General features: G+C 38.8%; 1 protein-coding gene across 1 annotated transcript in view; it reads left to right on the forward strand.

Annotated features, from left to right (window-relative positions):
• Positions 1-1428: 1428 nt before the first annotated feature.
• LOC311087210 (uncharacterized protein) overlaps positions 1429-19629 on the forward strand; it is a 191688-nt gene continuing 173487 nt past the window's right edge. Inside the window, exon 1 of the mRNA XM_084120478.1 lies at positions 1429-1463. The gene's annotated coding sequence lies outside the window, so the exon portion shown is untranslated. The remainder of the gene's footprint in view (positions 1464-19629) is intronic.

Below are 19629 nucleotides of genomic sequence, written 5' to 3' on the forward strand. Positions count from 1 at the left end.
GTCTTTAAACGCCTCAGATGTGAAGTTATTCGCTGTCAAAGTGACGCCAAAATGAATGGGAGTCAATGGGATGCTAACTGCAGGTGGGGTTCCGCTAGCCAATGGCGGCGTCCAGGGGTACTTCAAAATAATACAAATCCCTGCACCCTTGGTAAACACAGGCGTCAATATAGGCTCTATGCACGATCGCTTCCGCGTTTTGTCTCAGCCCGCCCAGTTACATCCAGTGTTGCCAACTTAGCGCCTTTGTCGCTATTTTTAGCGACTTTTCAGACCCCTTTAGCGACAATTTTTCAAAAAAGCGACTAGCGACTAATCTAGCTACTTTTTGAACAAACCTCAGTAACCTCCAAATGTTGCCAGCATGAGTCCTGCGAGCGCGAGATTTGCTTTCTCCTTGCCGTCACACACCTCTCTCTGCGTCTACCCTGTTCTGTGAATGGCTGAGGGCAGCAGCACGGCAGCTGACAGACGTGAATGAGCAGTGTTGTTTCCACGGACGGACTTATCACTTATCTTTTGTTTTATATTTAAAGAATTTAGTTTGACCATTTTATTTTCCTTTCTTTTCTTGTGCTTATTACTTGTAATACTCACTATCACAGTGCTTTAGTTCACCCAGTTCCCGAACTCTCTCAGTTCAGATAATTTTACACATATAAAAAATAGTCATTCAATAGCTACTCGTATTGTCTGACAAAAAAATATAGTAAATGAGAACAGCTTTATTGGACATTCGGCTATATAGCCTATTATATTATGTTATGTTATGTTATGTTATGTTATGTTATGTTATGTTATATTAAAATACAGTATGTAGGCATGATTTTAATGAGAAAAAACATTAGGCAGGCAGAACGCAAGTACGCCGAGATGACGTCATGAATATGCTAATTGATGTATGACGTCATCTAGCGACATTTAGCGACTTTTAGGGGAGGCGTTAGCTACTTTCCTTTGAAAATAGTTGGCAACACTGGTTACATCCGGTGCTACGTCAGAAGCCGTTTTTGCATTAGGTGGAGATAATGGCAAATTACACTCGCTGTTTACAAGAACTTCCAGCGGTTAACGTGAATGATGTTAACAATATTGTGAGGCAGTTAACTGTCACACATATGAGTAAGATAGAGAAGTTCTTTAAATTATAAATTTCGAGCTACATCAACAACTTTGAGGGTGAGTATTCTCTCATATCGCGCGAAATCCGACTAGCGAATCAGTTTCTAAAATCGTTGTCTCCGTTTCTGAGAAAATGAATTTTATTAAAGTGAATTGTCCCATAGAACACGCTATGCGGAAGTAAAGACGCCGGCTGAGATCCTACCGGAAAATACGTCAGCAGCGTTCGTGCATAGAGCCTATTGCCTTGTTAATTTCAGCTCGAATCAGACTTAGAGAATAGTGGAGAGGAATCGAGCAGAGCTTGTGCACAAACGGCTGTTACAGGACGTTTCAGAGAGGTATGTTTTTTTTTCTGTAGTCTCATACTTTTTCTATAAGCGGTTATTTAATGCTACTGATTTTATGTTAAAACACGCAGAAATATCCATGCATTTCATACAATCGTTCTACCTCATAATATTACAATCCTCGAAGGGATTATTTGATCAGCACTCACACACACACAGTCACACACACACTCCACAAAACGAATGTAGCCAAATATCTGTCGTCAGAACCATGAGCACATTACGAGACTAACCATGGTTTTACCACAGTAAAGAAAATGTTTAACACCATCATTCAACGATCGCTGGTGGGATTAAAATTTTTGTATGTGTTTGAAACAGCGTTGCTACAACATAAATACAACTATATGGGCCATTCTACAGAATTGGTGCAAACTGCTGTCCCTCATCCAAAAAACACATTTGAAAAGCATTTAATTATTAAAATCTTAGATGTTTACTAAGATCCTTCAATTATCTATTGAAACCCACAATAATATTTAAGATATCAGTAAGCTTTATATATATAAAATCATAATTTATGGACTACTTTCAATTAGGAGGTGGCTGTCCCAAACCCTAACCCCTAAATTTCAACTTGTGAAAATGATATTGAAAAAATTTTTGCAAATTTTTCCATTCTTGTTTAAAAAAAAAAATATATATATATTTTTTTTAAATGAAGTTAAAAAAAATATTTATTTTATATTTTATTTTTAAATCATGAAACTTTATCTAAAAAAACATGTCCCGCATTTTCATGTCACTACCAAAACAGTGAATGTTGTAGTCCATTGGCTGAGACTGATTTTAACCACAGCCCTACATTTTTGATCAGGAAATATTCCTGTGTCCCTCTCTCTCATGTGCTATATGGTGAGTAGATTGATCCCATCATTTTGAGGTAAATGTGTTCTAAAGTCTAAAAATCTGTGTGCAACTTTAAGGAATGTCACTACCAAACTCATTTTTTCTGCTATTGAGAAATTTTTTTTGGATGTTATTCCATAAAATTTAGTTGTTATATGTGTTTAACTGTTCTGACCAGTGATTGCTAACCATGTGCTGATTAGCATCTTCGAGCTAGGTATCAAAAATATCTAAAATTGTCACTACCAAAACAGTCACAACCGAAACATTTTCTTGAAGTTTCGGTTGTGACATATTTTTGGTAGTGACAAAAGGGAACACATAATCCTTTATTTGGAGGAATAAACTACATTTTAGTACAGTTATGCAAATAATTACTACTGTAGTATGTTTTAGTAGTGTTTTAGTATGCAGTATTCTGTTAAAATTCTGTAATGTGATGTGGTTACAATTACTTAAGGTTGCAGTCCATGATACTAGCTTAGGTGTAAGGTTGTTGTCAGTAATGTTAATTTCTATGATTAACTTGACAGGGAGAATGACATAAAACACCAACATGCCTAAAAAAAATAGAAAAACTACAACAGAGAGACAGAGAGAATACAAACAAAGGTTGAGGGAAGACCCAGTGAAGTACGAGGAATACTTAAGGAAAGAAATAAGAAAGAAATAAGAAACGAAGGGAAGAAGGAAAGTTGAAGAGTATCAGTGAATTATCTGACAGGGAGCAAAGACATGTCAGAAAAGCATGGAGGAAAAGACAGAAAAGACACAGGATGATGGTGAAAAGACAAAAAGAGATGGAGACATTTTGCAGGGCTTCCACACCACCTAGCACTTCCAGTGAGGGTGATCAGACACCAGTACACACACACACACACACACACACACACACACACACACACACAGATAGTTCAGTGGTTCTGGAGATTTATCTGAATGACTCATAAACAAAATGTTGAAAATGTGAAAATAAAACAAAGTGGTTCTGAGTCTACATTGTAAGTTGTTGTTTTTTTGGGAAGAAAAATCTATGAGCATACCTCTTCTCACTTGCACCTCAAGACCCAAAGTATAGAATAGCTCTAGGTGTTCTTATAAGATATTTACTGTCAGATGTGTGTCTGCTATATGTACTGACTGCATATGCGCATCATAGTTATTTATTTATATTAACATAACATGTGGACAGTCTGATTCAGCCATGGCAAACTAAGTATTGTGGTCACTACCAAAACATTACTGTCACTACCAAAAATGTGCAGTCACTACCGTAACATGGGATGCAGGGACGTGCGGTCAGGGTAGGCAGGGTAGGCAGTGCCTCACCAAAGGAAATGTTGACATTACGTTTATTAATTCCAAGAACTTTATTAATTCACCACATTATTAATTGCATTTATTTTATTCCAAATATTAATTTTTGTAACAAAAAATTTCAGGAATACACATATAATATACTCATTTTGCCATTGTTTACTCCTAAAACCATTGTTTCATGCAGGAAATTCAAGGCCATGGCCATTGAGGCAGAGGTTAGCAGTGCCTCTTTGGTCCATAGAACGTAGTTTACGTAGGTTTGCGCATGCGCAGTCAGTTCTCATGCTGTCTTGAATTATCAACATTGAGGCAGAGACCGAGCTTGCTTCATGTCACGTGATCCACTCGCTCTCACTCAATCCGCACTTCCCGATCTAGCGGCACCTAGCGTTGGCTGTCAACAGGCCCGGGGTGGGTAATCGGGAGAATTCCCGGTGGGCCGCCCGCTTCACTTTTGGGCCGGTCGAGGATTTTTGTTTTTTCACATTTGTCACGTTAGTTACATTAGGCTACACACGTTCCGCATTCTGACACCGCAGCGCGCAGCCTCTGCATGGGTTGTACCAGAGCCATAGAGAGAAATGAAATTTCTCTATATGGCTCTGGGTTGTACCATGTGAGGGAGTTCTCCCCTCCCCTCCTATAGAGTTGGTTGGGTCCATAGCCCGTCTTTTCCAAAACGTTTTCTCAGGTAACTACCAGTGATGCGCGGGTTGATCCGAAATGAGCGGGTGCCTGCGGTCACCCGCGGTTACCTGCGGTTACGAGTCATTCAAAAATATTTTTAATGATATTCGGGTCGCGGTCGGTCGGGTCGTTTGAAATAAAGATGCCAATTAAACCTTTGTAATTTAAATAGTTCTAGACACAATTTTCTATGAATACGTTTTAAATTTAATTTACACTTTATTGGCTGAATAACTGGCGCGAAGATGACGCACGAGCTCAGTCTGCAGGTAGAGATGGAGGCGGCAAGAGAAAAGGTGAAGACTGGGGAGTGGAAGCTCCGCAAATACACAAATAGAAAGAGCAAAGTGTGGGAGACATTTGCCGAAATAATGAAAGATGATGACCAAAGTGCTGGCTTTGTCATGTGTAGGCTACTTCTTGCGATGCTATTAACACATTTGATAACCACAAAACTGGCACGACCAACCAGGCACGGCACCAGGATTCCAGTTTTGGATAAGCCAGACCAATTGTGGGTGGGCCTTAAATTAAAAACGTTAAATAAAAAAATAAAAACGTTATCCAATCACTGCTTAACCTAATAAAAAAATATTGACTAATATAGCCTACTGTTATATTATCTGTGCGTATACATAATATAGATTTTAATAGCTTGATGCTCTTTAAATATTGTGTTGCATTGTTAAAGTAAATCCACGATCGCTCTCCATGGTTCTGACCAAAGAAGAGCGCTTTGGAATCTCCATTATGCATATACCTGGGCTGCATTTTCCGATAACATTGTTTCTTAGCGCGCTGCGTTAACTTAACTAAAGGTATACTACCACTAAAGGTATATCATTGCTAGGCGTCTTCAAGGCTGTCATCCACTCGCGAGGCAGAGGCGCTGAGAGGCAGAGGCGCTGGCGCCCTCCTAGCAACGGCGCTGTTTTTGGTAAAACATGATTTTGACGACGTCGACTTCATTAAGTTTTGTTTTATAGAAAACTGTTTTTAAAAGATTTTCGTTTTGTAATAAATTGTATCTTAATTTTGATCAATGTTTTATCAATCAATTGCCCGTATTTATTAAATAAGAAGCCAGTATATAGCAGACAAAATAAGGCGCCGGCACGATCACTGCATGTGAACTGGAGGGCGCCGAAACTCAGCTTGTGCCACACTCACAGATTTGATAAATATAGGCTATATATTACAGAAAGCTTGAAATGTCTACTTTTAAACGAAAATATTCAAACCAAAATAAATAGGCTAGCCTACTCTCTGATTATGTAGGCTAATCCATATGAAATGTGCATTTCTCTCTGGCGTTCATGGCGAGTCCGCAATCTCCGCATTGTCAACTTCATCTTTGCAGCGACACAGAAAACACCGGCCAGTTTATTACTAAACAATTAAATGTCTCCTTGCTAATTTAGACACATTCATAATCATTACTTTAACCGGTTCTTTGTGGCAAGCTTTGCGTGCGGTCATTACGCTTATAGGCTAGCCTATTTAAGTAATTAATTTAATATAAAGGGGCGATTTGTCCACGAATGGCTTAAATTAACAATTAGTCGACTAGAAAAAAATTAGTCGGAGGCAGCCCTTATTCCACATATTTTCGAACCAGCAGGCCATCTGGGTTGGGCGAGCGACCGTGAGCGGAGCGGAATGGAATATTCAGAAATGCGCTCTCCGCTCACGAGCTCTGGGCCCGGTTTCCCGATAACGCTCACTCTTAGCCTGCTAAGAAGGCTCGAAAGATATATCTTACCAAATTTGTTTATTTTCCTAAGTGTGTTCCCCGAACTATACCTTAGAAAGCTGTTTAAGATATACCTTCTTACGTGCGACGTGACCCGGCGCTGTCCGTGGCCATGGTGCTGAATTGTTTGAAATCGATGGCTCGAGGATCAATTATTCTCTCGTGCAGGGGCTGTTTATGTGAAAAAGCGGTCATCTTTATAAAAGAAGCACTTCAGAAATAGTTGAAATTGCAATTTATTATGATTATTGGATATTATAAAAAATAATCCAAATTATAAATAGCCTATAATAGCCTATCCTACATATTTTAAAATTGTAACATAGCCTATTGCTGCCACAATAACCTTTTCAAAAATTTACATGCCACCTTTTCTTTCTCATTTTTGTTCGCTGAGGTGGAGCTGCGATGAAATATTGTTCTTGTGTAAATACTTTCCAGCATTTCAGTAATAAAAGTTTACATCTTGCGTACGGTGCTCGGCAGTGATCAAAAAGGATTTAAACCGTGAATTTTGAATCTCTTGTAAACTCAGAGATGTGGATTCAGACGGCAATTAAATTACCACACGACCTGTTTGTCACAAAAACAGAAGGTACTAATTTGGCCAGGGATTTTTACGCGGATTGGGTGAGAAAAACACTGATATTATGGATTCGGACGGCAATAAAATCACCGACTTACCCCTGTAAATGTTTAAAATACCGGACGAGCCCATGAGAAACAATATTAGCGTCCGAGTAGGACTTAACTGACAATAGCCTATGCTTTCACTGGCCTTTAAAAGAGCGTTTTAATTCAATTCATAATATTGTATAATAATATAATTAAAAATCGAACAACAATCAGTGTAATGACAATTTTATTCTTTGCATGAAAACACTTGAATTAGCCTAATTTAATACTGTCTGGGTGTATTAAAACTTCAGAATTATATTCATTTAGACCTGCAACAACGCTAAGAGAGAGCTACGAATGGTCCAGACCAACCTTACGAAAGTGTGACTTACAGAAGATATACTTAGCGTACGAACGTTTCGGGAACCGTCCCATAAGGTTAAGAGAGAGGTTAAGGAATAGGTTAAGAACTACTTAGAGATAAGAACGCTTTGGGAAACCGGGCCCTGATCGGAACAAACCCGAACCTCACTGTCTGCTGAACTTGCGCAGAAACATCAAAATAGACATAGCCAGCTTTTTAAAATTGTTTTTAAAACTAAACATTTAGACTATTTTAGTACAAATTATGAGCTTATATTGACGATTTTTTATAATTCTTGACAAAATTAGAATATTAAGTTATATTAAGACGCTACTATGAGCATTATAGCTACTTTAAAAAAAATGCGGGTCAGGAAGCGGGTCGGGTACAATATTTTCTTTTTCGTTTTTTGCGGTCCGAGTTGCGGGCGGGTTAGTTGAAAACGTCGGTCGGGTGCGGTTTGTTTATACATTGACCCGCGCATCACTGGTAACTACCGCGGCACCGCCGGCGCCTACCGATAGCTGGGCCGGCCCGGTAGCTACGCATCAGGGAGGATGGATGGGGAGGAAGAGGCCAGGAGGTATGGAAGCTTGTTTCCGCCACAGAATAAAACATTTTAAAAGATAATTGCGACTTTTTATCTCACAATTGCGAGTTTACATCTCGCAATTCTGTCATTATTTCTCAGAATTGCGTGTTATAAAAGTCAGAATTGCGAGATATAAAGTCAGAATTGCGTGAAATAAAGTCGCAATTGCATGTTATAAAGTCAGAATTGCAAGATATAAAGTCAGAATTGTGTGAAATAAAGTCGCAATTGCTTCTTATAAAGTCTAAGTGAATTATTATTTAACTTTTACATTATTTTTTTTAACCATGGCATTAATACAAACTACACAATAGTGACTAGGCTGCTTGTCGGTTCGCTGACACCGCGCCGCCTCCCTCTCTTACTGTGTCCCGCACAAAACATTTGTTTGTTGTATAATATATATCTATCATAGATGTGTCCATTAATTTGATTATTAGATTTGATTGTGCATTAGCCTCACATATGACTTTGCTGTATGCAGGCAGGCTGAGGCAGCGATGTGATGATGCCTGATATGAACTTGGGTTGCTACATTAACTGAATGAATATATGAACATATGCCACATTGATAGGTCACAGCCTACCCATGACCAGATTTCACCGCACGTTACTGATGGGATGTTTTGTCAAAATTAAAGTATATTGAATTATCAACTAAGATGTTATGATAGTGTTTGGTTCAATGCATATTCAAACTAATGAATCCTTAACTTTGAAATCAATATGATAAACTTTATGCCTTCTACAAAGAAAGATTGGGTTCAAAATACAACAAATCTCATAAATCACACTTAAAATATTATTAAAATTATAATCTTTATTGATTTAACCAGTAAAAATATTTTTTAAAAATAGAAAAAATATATATTTATAAGGTAGATGTAAACAAAATCTTAATAGGTCATTATAAGCCTTCTTAATAAATTATTTAATATTGTGTTTCGGTAGTGACAAATTTGGGGAGAAGGAAAATATTCCAGCATTTTCTGAAAATACAATATGAGAATTAACTGCACAATTACTAGAAAAGCGTACCTTGGATATTATACAATTTGCATACATGCAAAATTTGTGGGAAAAAGCAAAAAAAATTCAAGATGTTTCCAACTCTGACTTTGCACCAATTCTGTAGAATGGCCCATATAGCGATGGAAAACACATCAACAAAGGCAAAGCATAAAACGTGTTGTGTCTCATAAACATCAGTTTCTGCTTTTAAAGTAGAAACTGCTCCATCTTTCAGGACAAGCTTTTTGGTGAATCCGGTGTGAACTCGCTTAGATCCACGTTATGGCTCTAATGCAGCAACTCTTCCTCTTCTCAACATGGGTCTGTGTCTGCAGCCCTGAGTGAATTGATAGAATTATTTCATGCCGTGTTTCAGACTTATCCCTTAATAAAACTTGAACAAATACATACAGTGAACTAGAGTATTGGTATTATCTGGCATACATTTGACAGTGATTTATTATTTTGCCACAGCCACAAACATAACATCACACTGAAAATTGTATTTTAGTTTAGCAATAACTGTATGCGAAACAGCTCAACAAATACATCTATAGGAATATAAACAAGTATATATGAATAATATTTAAAAAAAATATCTCTTTAAAACTTAATGTCCAGAAACAATTGTGTTAAATAAAAGACATTTTTTATGCAAAAGTACAAAAGAAAGTGCAACAGTAACTCATAAATATCCATAAATATTTCAATTTGATCTGTTACTTTTGAGACATGTAAAAAGCCCTGCCCCAACACGACAAAACACTTAAATTAGATTCAATGATGTTTTTTATATTAATAAAGTTATACTAACTTTACAACTAGGCTACATAACCATACATATGTGTACGTAATGTACATGTGGTATAATCACACTTTATGTAAAAATGCACACGTATTCTCATGAGATCACGTTGATTCAGAGTCCTGTCAGTCAAGAGTTGGTCTCTTCACAGGTGTTGAGCATCTCAAGTCTTCATAAGAGGCTGGATCCAGACTGGAGCTGACGTACTCTCTAGTTACCTCATGATGGGCATCCCGAGATAAAACAGAGAAGCAAAAGGAATATAACTAGCTAAGCTGCTGTTCACAACATATAAGCAAAGATAATCATCTAATTGTCATTGAAAATTGTTAGTCTCTGTTTAGTTATGTGTTAGAGATCTAATTACCTTAATACAATGAATGTAGTTATCATAAAATCAAACCATGTTTCAGTTCATAGTCATGTAGCTGTAGTGGTTGAAGATGAGTGAAATTAGTGTTTGTTTGTTGTAGTATTGGGTGTTTTATCCATGTCATATTGAGAGAAATATCAGCATCATCTTTCAGTAGAGCAGTTTTATAGTCTTTTGTCATATATCCAGACTCAAATAATGTGTTTCTAACAGCAAACACTCAGAATAAAGTGAGATGATCTGCTGATGATCCTGAATGGCTTGTTGAATGAGTGTTGATAGTCTGAGGCTCATCAATATTAGCAGATCTGCCTTAAACACTCTTTATTTCATGACAATAGTTCCTGTTTTCACCTCATTTATTATGCTGATGTCTTCAGATCTCCTGTAAATGGCCACTGAAAGCTCATTTCTACAGAGCCCCTAAAGGGAGATGGTGGAAAATATTTGGGATGGGAGGGAAAAAAAGTACATTTACATTTGTTCATTTAGGAGACGCTTTTATCCAAAGCGACTTACAAATGAGAACAATAGAAGCAGTTAAACTAACAGTAGGATAACGATATGCTATGACCCATCTCAGTTTAATCTAACGCAGTACATGCTAATTTTTTTTTAAAATAGAACAGAATAGAAGAGAAAGTTAGTATTACTGGATCAAGTGCTGTCGAAAAAGAAGCGTCTTCAGCCGTTTCTTAAAAGTGGCTATGGAGTCAGCAGCTCTGGTTGAGTTAGGCAGATCATTCCACCAGCAGGGAACAGTCATGGTAAAGGTCCGAGAAAGAGATTTTGTGCCTCTTTGAGATGATGCACCACAAGACGTTGTTTGCTTGCAGAACGCAAGTTCCTGGATGGCACATAAGTCTGAAGTAATGATTTTAAGTAAAAGGGAGCAGAGCCAGTGGTTGTTCTGTTGGCAAACGTCAGTGACTTGAATTTGATGCGAGCGGGAACTGGCAACCAGTGCAATTTTGTGAAGAGAGGAGTACCACATGCTCTCTTTGGCTCATTTAAAGACCACTCTAGCTGCAGCATTCTGGATCAGATGCAGAGGTTTTACTGTGCAAGGCCAGCTGATTAGTTGAATGGTGAAGTTGTGGTGAAGTGTTGTGTTGGCCGGGACCACAAGCAGCTCTGTCTTTGCAAGGTTTAGTTGAAGGTGATGGTCCTTCATCCAGCCAGAAATGTGTGTCAGGCAGGCTGAGATACGGTCGGCTACCGTCGGATCGTCGGGCTGGAATGAGAGGTAGAGTTGTGTGTCACCGTACCAGTGATAGGAAAAGCCATGTTTAGTGATGCCATGTAGATGGAGAAGAGAGGGGGTCCAAGCACTGAGCCCTGAGGCACTCCTGTAGCTCAATGTTGGGTCTTAGACACCACGCCTCTCCACGATACCCTAAAGGACCTACCTTAGAGGTAAGACTTGAACTATTGGGAGTGCGGTTCCCTCGTAAAACATCTACGTTCCCTCTCAAAACTTTTACGGTCCTTCGCAAAGAAATCTGCGTTCCCTCGCAAAACCTATTGTGAGGCGGCAGTGGGGCGGCAGTGGCTCAGTGGTTCATGTAGATTGTCTACAAACCGGAAGGTTGGTGGTTCAATCCCCGGTTCCACCTGACCAAGTGTCGAGGTGTCCTTGAGCAAGACACCTAACCCCAGCTGCTCCCGACGAGCTGGATCGCCTTGCATGGCTGACACCGCCGTCATGAGTGAGTGAATGGGTGAATGTGAGGCAATATTGTAAAGCGCTTTGGTGGCCATTGGGTCTGTGAAAGCGCTATATAAATGCAGTCCATTTACCAGTCCATTACCATTTACCATTGTGAGCTCGGACAAACACGTCCTGTTTAATGTCCCGCTGGCAGTGTTTCAGAGATCCGTACGTTAACAATGCCCGGTTCATGGAGTTCAGTAAAGTTGGCAATATATTCACAGATCTGAACTTCCTGGATCAATAACTCTTGAGCAAAACGTTGTTCAAACACAAATGCCAGCTATCTCCAAATTATCTCTATTAGCAGGCAGCGGAGAGACACGTCCTGAGGGAAAGTCTGCAAAGTGCAAAACCCAAAAAAGTGTTACTACAAAAAAGTAATTAACTTCAATGTTAAACACTGTAGTGTGACCAAATTCAGTTTACACATCAATGATGTCCTACTGGTCATACCACAACACTTAGTATAAAATGTGCTTTGCATATTATGTATTATACTATGACTATACTATGTCTTTGTAACACACCAAATTCAGTTTACACATCACTGCTCTAATGCTGGTCATACAACACCTACGGCTGCCTATTTCATGCTGGGATGGAAATGCTCAAACTTTGAGGTGTAGGCTATATTTTATGTTCGAGACTGGACTCTGGATTTGCTTGACTAATTTTATACTTTTATTTTTTGGATACCCTACGATAACCTTTTATCATATATCCTGACTCTGTTTCTAACTTAAAAACTCATAATAAAGTCAGTTGATGATCCCTAATGGCTTGTTGAATGAGTGTTGATAGTCTGAGGCTCATCAATATTAACAGATCTGCTGAAAACACTTTTTATTTCATGATCATTATGCTGATGTCTTCAGATCTCCTGTAAATTGACACTTAAAGCTCATTTCATTGGTGTCAACAGACGTATTTGTTGCTTACTAGCCTGTTTATGCTTTCTACTGTTTTTCTTACTATTATATTTGGAATAATTTAAATGATAATATTCTGATATCTATGAGCAAAAAACAAACAAACTCTGTGATTTATATATTTTAGATTTTGGCAGATCAGCTCCTCCCACAGCAGTCACATCATCAATGAAGCCCCTCCCACAGCAATTACATCATCAGTGAAGCCCCTCCCACTGTAATTCTCCAATAAATGCTGGAATATTCCCATCAATCTACAAGTGAAGACGAGCAGCAAAGCATCAGGAAGAGCTGAAATCTGTAAAGACTGAGTTTATTAAAGAGGACAGTGAGAACATGAGTGATCCAGAACCCTGCAGAATGAAACACACTGAAGATCCTGAAGAACAAAGAGGTTAGTGTTTCTACTTCATTCAATTATGATGCCGAAGAACACATTCAAGCACTTCATCACATTTAGATTAACAGTTACACTATGAAATAGGTATTGGATTTTAAACAAATGTTCAGTAAAGAGAGAGAACGGAGAGAGACATCTTGTGGTGCATCAAGAATAGAACGGCTTATTAATAATTAACACCTTTTAGTAGTTTCAGGGCCAGCGCTAGCTATTTGGCCCTAAGCACAAAACTTATCTAAGCGGTCTAATTTGGCAAAATCACATCACGTTCAGTTGCAGGGTTTTTCTAAAGTTCACCTTACCAAGAGGCAGATAGACATTGTATTGAAGCAAAGAAATTACAATAGGGAACGTTCTGCACTAATAGCCTATGCACACATCTGTAACGTAATAGCCTACCTAGGGGGAAAATTAGCTTTATTTGTCATTCAAATATGACGATGAGGACCCCAACGATTGGCCTTCCTTTCCTTCTCAAACAAACTAACTGCATCTTTAACAGTCCTCAAGTTTCAAAATTTCCCGGGGAAGAAACCCCCGGACCCCCGTTAAAGTAAAAGACTCAACATGCAGGGCTAAAGCCCCGGGTCTTTTGCACTACTAGCGACGCCCCTGGACATGCATACACGCAAGGGCTACAAAACTAACATTTTTATTTAAAACATTCTTACATGCAAGCGACACGCGAGCATCATCCCGCTGTCTTTTCTTTTTTCCGCCCCCGACTCTTGGTGCCTTTTCGAGGCCATGTCTGAGGTCGTGTCTGCCAAATTTGACATTGATTGAGGCATAATCGAACAGACCACTGGGAGGTGGGGAAGGGGGCCACCAGAGGGAGACTGGCACAGGAGATTCACCTTTTTCTCGACTAATTTGGTCTAGGCCTATATTACTGTTGTATTATTTGTTATTTATACTAGTAGCCTATTGTGATGATTTTTCACGACCCAGATTTTTTGGTGCCCCCCCCCCAAGCACTTTAATAGTTTTTAACATAATTATGTATCAATCTAAAAGTTAGTGTCAAAATACGGTAGTAGAGTGTATTTTAATGTTCATATCATGTTAGATAATTGTGTCATTGATCAAACATATTTAATAGTTCTCACTACAGAAACATGGGATTTGTGCCTATAATGTTAAAACAAAAAATAACTGGAAGATCAGAGTACCTCATTCATGGAAAGATTCAGGGATGTTTAATTAATTTATAAAAAGTCTTAAATTATTATAATATTTTATAGCAGTTGTCTGTTAAATCTGGGATAATTTTTATCTCCACTCACTCCATATTTCTCTCTTTGAATTATTTTGATTATTTAGAACATTTTATTTTTGTTTCATATCAGACCTGATGGAAGTGAAGGAGGAGAGTGAAGAACTGAGTGAAGTGGAGGAGGAACATCATGTCAAACCTGGAGAAAAACCTTTGAGTCGCTCAAAGACTAAACAGACATTTTTAAAGAAAAGAAGAGCCAAGAAATCTTTCACCTGCACTCAGTGTGGAAAGAGTTTTACACGCAAACAAAGTCTTGAGATTCACATGAGAATCCACACTGGAGAGAAGCCGTTCACATGTGATCAGTGTGGAAAGAGTTTCACACGCAAACATCATCTTGAGCTTCACATGAGAGTTCACACTGGAGAGAAGCCGTTCACATGTGATCAGTGTGGAAAGTTATTCGGCCGATCAACACACCTTGAAAGTCACATGAGAATTCATACAGGAGAGAAGCCATATGTATGCAATCAATGTGGGAATAGTTTCGGTCAATCAGGACACCTTAAAAGTCACATGATGATCCACACTGGAGAGAAGCCATTCTCATGTGATCAATGCGGGAAAACATTTCTTCAGGCATCAAACCTGAAGGCACACCTGACAGTTCATACGAAGGAGAAGCCACATTCATGTTCTGTGTGTGGAAAGTGTTTTTCACACCGGCAATCTTTACATGCACATCAGAAAATACATACTGGTGTGAGAGAGTACATGTGCTTTGAGTGTGAGAAGACTTTTATGACAGTGCAATGTTTAAAACAGCACCAGAGGATTCACACTGGAGAAAAACCTTACAAGTGTTCACACTGTGACAAGAGATTCAGTGATTCATCATCTCTGAAATCACATGAGAGGATCCACACTGGAGAAAAACCTTACAAGTGTTCACACTGTGACAAGAGATTCAGTCAGTCACAACATCTGAAATCACATGAGAGGAGGATCCACAGCGGAGAGAAGCCGCACACGTGTGATCAGTGTGGAAAGAGTTTCTCTTTTAAAAGTCAGCTGAAGGTACACATGAAGATCCATGCAGTGCAGAAACCACATCACCACAGTCTGAGATCACGGTAAGAAGTTCATCTTTATGTGCCGAGAAACAAAAGCTGCTTTTCCATCTTCGGAAAAGGTTCCAATTGTGTTTCCACTTGAGCCTGGGACGGCACGGCACAATTACAAACCATTCTCTGCCCTGAACTCTCAGCACACTTGGCTAACCGTGCCGAACCGTGACGGAAGAATGTGTGTACTAGTGCTGGAAAATCTTTCAAATTCTAATGATTCTTTTCAGAGATTTGTTCACTTTCAGTTTGTTCACCAAAATTATTTGTTCATTGATTTGTTCAGTATACATATTACATAAATACGCCCGCAGGTGGTGAAAAATAGTCTCTTATGTCTTAAGTCAACAAACGTATTTACTTCTAACAAAAAAATTATTTGGCTTTATTAAAATGTGTTTCTAATTTACTCATTAAATTAATAAAATAAGTCAAAATAAGTGGTTCAGATGACCAAAGCACGAAGGTTTTCTTGCATAATTAACATTTTAATTGTTTTGGTCAGACATTTACACATTCATAAATCTGGGATTATGTTTAACGTTGAGTTATGTTCCATGTTAAGTATGAATATATAAACAATCGTATGTGCACAGTACCTATACCTGCACTTTGCACCTACCCGGTACTCTCTCATTCATTTCATTCACAAACAAAATGTACCAACGAGATCTCTCTCTCGCTCAGACTCTAAACAGAGCAACTTCATTCAGTGATGGGCGTTGTGGTGGCAAACAATTTTCTATTACTTAATAAGAGACAAACATGTAACAATTGTCTTTAAAGATTATTTATTCCCTACCATTTGTCTCCCAATCCGAAAACGTGTTGCAATTGCCATCTAGAATCTGGCCACGGGTGGTGAATACAGGACAATCAGCCATCTTTTTGGAGTAGGCCTCAGCACTGTGTTTAATTGTGTTCAGGAATTCTGCAACACAGTCATCTTCCCGTCCACAGGAGATTTCCTGACGCTGACAAGTTGTTAGAAATGGCCACTTTCTTTAATAATCGTTGGAGAGTTCCAGTGTGTCGGTGCAATTGATGGCAGTCACATTCCAGTATTGCACCAGAGGACTATCCACAAGACTATCTCAGTCGGAAAGGCTGGCATTATATTGTTCTGCAAGCAGTTGTGGATGGCAAACGTCTTTTCTGGGATGTTTGTGTTGGCTATCCAGGGAGTGTGCATGACGCCAGAGTGCTACGACAGTCACATTTGTGGGAGGCCCTAAGTGACGGAGAATTAGTAGGGCAAAACAAAGTGACCATCTGTGATGTTGGACATTTCCTGATAGGTGATCCGGCGCATGAAGCCATGAAGCCCTTTTCAGACACTGGCGGACTGACCCCTGAACAACACACCTACAATTACAGGCTGAGCAGTGCACGATCGCTTGTGGAGATGTCTTTTGGGAGATTAAAAGGACGATGGAGGTGCCTCCTAAAAAGAAATGACTGCAAGCTGGAGCTGAGCAAGAGGATGGCACTGACCCGGTGTGTGCTCCATGGTGATAATTTCACTGAAGAGCACCCAGACAGGACTGTAAACATTGAGCCTCCTGTTCAGACATTACCTGAGCATGCTAACGCAGAAGGGGCTGACATCAGAGCTGCATTAATGATGCGTTTAATGGCGGGAACGAGTGATTATTTGAATACACCAATGCCATATTTTTGTAACACTGTCGTTTGTGTTTTGAGGACATCTGAACTGTCATACATTTATTATATTCTCCTCCATTGAATAAACACTTGTATCTCTAAAACTATGCATTCTGTGAATAATTTCATTAGAGCATGTCATGTGAGCTTTAGAGAAGGCTGATAACATGCTAATGAAATATTGTATTGCCCTGTAAACCCCTGTTTGACTAATGTCTGGCCAGGAGCTCAATTCTTGCTTTATGGTCCTCAATCAAAGACCCTTTCACACTGCTGCCAACATGAGACATTCTTTTATAAATATTCTTTTGTTTGAATTCAGCCATTATAGCCTTTATTCAGGCATTACTCCAGGCCCACTATTCACCTATTATCAGAAGTTTTTATAGAAAACAACCCCCCCCCCCCCAAAAAAAAAAGCATATTCTTGGGACTGTATGTGAATTCTTGTATCAAAATAGATTGTGAAATAGATATAGCTCCTGCACGACAGGTGGATTACAGCTATAATTAGCATCAAGCTACATAACAGTTGAAACGATTAATATTACACTTACTCAAAAATCCCTTTAAACCACCAAGTTTTTTTTATTAACTTCCAATCACGATCTACAGTAATGTGGCTTTTATTCATATAATGATGTTGAAATATGTTATATATATAGCACTTTATATGCATATATTTATATTTAGTGTACACATTCTTTATTCATATGAAAATACATAAAAATCGTATGAAAATCACACACAAACCGTATACGATATTTGCCTGTTAAGGGGATAAACAAACTTTGCTAAATGTAAAGTGAAATAAATGTAAATGAAAATAAAATTGTAAATAGTTAATTTAAATAAAATTGTACATTAAAAGAAACAAACAAAAATACTATGGTGATTTAACGGAATGCATAGCTGATATAAAAAATTTTATGACTCGTAATTTCCTACTACTAAATTCTGAAAAAAACAGAGTTTCTAATTATTGGACAAAAAACGTCCTCACGTAATAACCTAGAATACTGTCTAACACTTGATGGCTGCTCTGTTAAGTCTTCGTCGTCGGTTAGGAACCTGGGTGTGCTCTTTAAAACCAATCTTTTATTTGAAAGTCACGTGTCTAGTATCTGTAAAACTGCATTTTTCCATCTTAAAAATATATCTAAATTATGCCATATGCTCGCTTTGACAAATGCGGAACAATTAGTTAATGCGTTCATGACCTCAAGGCTAGATTATTGTAATGCTCTACTGGGTGGTTGCCCTGCAATCTTAATAAACAAACTACAGCTAGTTCAAAACGCAGCAGCTCGAGTTCTTACCAGAACCAGGAAGTATGACCATATTAGCCCGGTTCTGTCAACACTGGATTGGCTCCCTATCAAACATGGTATATATTTTTAAATATTGCTGATTACTTACAAAGCACTAAATGGTTTAGCTCCGCAGTACTTAAGTGAGCTCTTAACGCATTATACTCCTTCACGTCTATTGCAATCTCAAAATTCCAGCAAGTTGATAATACCTAGAATATGAAAATCGACTGCTGGTGGTAGATCCTTTTCCTATTTAGCACCAAAACTCCTGAACAGTCTTCCTAACATTGTCCGGGAAGCAGACACACTCTGTCAGTTCAAAGCTAGACTAAAAACACATCCCTTTGACCTAGCATTCACATAACACATTATAGACTTCTATAATTCCATATTAGGCTGCGTAGATTAGGCCAGCCGATACCGGGAACACTTCCCATGAATCCTGATGTACTCGTTAAATCATAACCGCATTACCGCAGTCCGCCAAATCCAGGCCGTATCCAGATCCGATGAAGGACCTGCGCCTGAACGTGACGACTACGCAGTGCTGAAGTGTCAACCAGTCACTGAAGTGAGGTGGACTCAGGCCGTATCCAGAATAGATGGTGGATCTGCACGTGGTGCAGTGCCGGCCTTATCGACACGACCAATCTGACTTCTGACCTGTAATGCGGCCTGGATCATAATCATACATTGTTCGCTCGTTGGCAGGAGGAGAACTGGCCCCCGACTGAGCCTGGGTTCTCCCAAGGTTTATTTCTCAATTCTGTCACCTGATGGAGTTTTGGTTCCTTGCCAGTGTTGCCTTGGCTTTTGGCTTGCTTAGTTGGGGACATTTAATATTCAACGATATTATTGATCTGCCTAATTAGGGTGGACGATGCAATTTTCTTCTAGAAACAAACTTTGTTGTATTATTTTCATTTTATCAGTGTGAAGCTGCTTTGATACAATCTGTATTGTAAAAAGCGCTATATAAATAAAGGTGACTTGACTTGACTTGATTTATTTGCAATAATTTTTGCGCTTGAGCCTCCATTATTACAGCCACCATGCGCCCCGTGAGTCCAAGCAGAGATTGTGTGTCCGCTCTCATGTCCCGCCGCAAGGCATCATCCATTTCTTTGCTGGAACCTCTCATCTGCCCTTTCCAAATACTGAACCAGCTCCGAAGTTCTGTCTCTCTTCCTTTTTCCTGTGTAAAACAATAATAGCAGATGACAGATCATGAATGTGTTGTCATAGCATTGCGAATAAGTGTTTCCTGCAGGGAATTACGCATCTGCATCTGCTACATGATTAAATATTATTTGTGACCAGTATATATATCATCATACTACATCACTATCACTTCATTTTTCGGTCATGTCCCATAATAGATCATCAACATTATATTGTATATAGCAAGTTAATGTCAGATT

The sequence above is a fragment of the Abramis brama genome, assembly GCF_963993115.1.
Source record: "Abramis brama genome assembly, chromosome: 1".
In the NCBI taxonomy this organism is placed as follows: domain Eukaryota; kingdom Metazoa; phylum Chordata; class Actinopteri; order Cypriniformes; family Leuciscidae; genus Abramis; species Abramis brama.